The 1918-nt window shown below is 47.1% G+C and overlaps 1 non-coding gene across 1 annotated transcript; it reads right to left on the bottom strand.

Moving 5' to 3' along the window:
• Window positions 1-378: 378 nt before the first annotated feature.
• TRNAK-UUU (transfer RNA lysine (anticodon UUU)) lies at window positions 379-451 on the bottom strand. The gene has a single exon. It is a non-coding gene; the product is annotated as a tRNA-Lys (tRNA).
• Window positions 452-1918: the final 1467 nt, after the last annotated feature.

Raw genomic sequence — 1918 nt, 5'->3', positions numbered from 1 at the left:
TCTTCGAAGAATGCGGCGTTGTATTATTGTAAGTTTCCTGTTCCAAACATTTCCTTCAAGTAGACGACAAGTTTTAAATCTTAATGCGGGCATTCCTCCCTTACATGCATTTGCTTGCAACAGATTCTTACTAAGACCCCATAGACACGGTCTCGGTATCTTCACTGTTGCCCCTCTTCTCAAAGCCCTTCGAGAGGAAGATGAATGTCAATGTGCCATTTTCTTCTTTCCCCTACTATTTACTCTTCTCCTTCACTGCACACTTTAGATAGATGTTTCCATCCAATCAAAGACGGCGAAGCGCCTCTAATCTAAAGGCCAAAGAGTGCTCTTTGCGCTACTACGCATCCTTACTCATAGTATAGTGCAAGTTAGGTTTGGGTATAGCAGGACTTGAACCTGCGACCATTAGGTTAAAAGCCCAATGCTCTACCAACTGAGCTATACACCCCAAAAAAGATGTAGTAGTAAATAAGGATTGGTGCGGAAAAGAAAAGAGGGCGGCCCCTCTTCATCATATTAAAGGGGCGCGGCTTTGTATGAGGCTCGTACTGCAGAGCAAGCGAAGAAAACGTAAGGGCGCGCGCTAGCACTCCTGCAAGAAAACGGCCTAGCTAACGCGCCCCTTATTGAAAAGTCAAGGATATTGAATGATCGATATGAGAAAGAAGCGCTCAAGCATTCGAAGAAAGCCGGCCTTACTCAACAAGCACCTTTCTTAGCTTAGTAAGGTTGCTTGTTTCCACTCATTGAAGATTCTATCTACAAAAAAAGGTCAACGGGGGGTACTAAAATGGCTCTCACTGACACCATCTACGAGAAGGTGAGGTCGTCTTTATTTCCAGCCGCCATACGGTTCGCCTTAAAGCCTTAAAGACGGAGAAGGGGAGGAGCAGTTATCTATGTAATTACGGTCTTTGTTGGCCGGGGCGAGCACTCTCTTTTCTTTGTAAAATTCCGTCTTACCAAACAAGACTGACTTCTTACCAACCCGCGAAGGGTTGTGAGGCTGGACCAGGTACGAAGAATGAATCTATATCTGTGCACGGAAGGGCCGGCGGCCGCTCAACTGTTCGAGCGCAATGCAGTGGTATTGGTTCCGATTCGACAAAGGTAGAATGCCTGGTCGAAGGTCCAGTACAGTAGGTAGCAGGCGTGTTCGTTTTGGCTCCCGAGCGAGAACGAGAAAGAGGCGATGCACCATCCTTGCTGCTACGTACGTTGACCTTGACTTGACAGATTCATCCAATTGAACCCAAACTCAAAGGAGGACCACAAGCTCGGGGCTCGACGAAAGAGAAAGTCTCGGCATTAAGAAAATGGGGTTAGCTGTGAAAGAGGCATTCATTTTTTCATGAATATTCATAGCTGAGTCTACTAAAAGAGGGACCAGCTCATCGTAGTGATTAGAGGACACCTCTGATCGTTCACCTCTAATGTGACACGTTCCCTCCCAGTTTGATCAACGGGATCAGTCGGCTAGAGAGCGGGGCTATTCTTCTTCCGAGGAGACAAAGTAGTCTCTTGTACTGACCGAACCCTCAGTTCGGAGGTCTTCGTCAACATGTTACGAAGCTCCAGTCTGGCGGTCAACTTGATGCGGGAGAGGCATGAGTGCAGTTCGATCTTGTGGTGTATTCCTTTGTAGTGAGTAGGGCCTCTTTCTCGTTGATCAGTTCGCCTCCGCTCTATTGAAAGGTCTCCATTCCTACGGCGGTTTTGTCAATGAACCCGTGGATAAGTAGGCCTTTCTTGCAGACCGATCTTCTGCCGAGTTCCTTCCTTCGTAGTCAAATCTGATGATACGCTTTGGCGATGTTACCTACCAAAGAAAAGGCCTGCTAGGTGATCGAAATCGCTCAGGTCAGCGAGGACTCACTCACCTACTCCTTATCTAATACTTTCTTCTATCTACTGA

Source organism: Lactuca serriola, chromosome 1, assembly GCF_051521515.1.
Source record: "Lactuca serriola cultivar US96UC23 chromosome 1, Lser_US96UC23_V15, whole genome shotgun sequence".
In the NCBI taxonomy this organism is placed as follows: Eukaryota; Viridiplantae; Streptophyta; class Magnoliopsida; order Asterales; family Asteraceae; genus Lactuca; species Lactuca serriola.
Note: the sequence above shows the minus strand (reverse complement) of the source record. Positions and strands in the feature narration are given on the sequence as shown.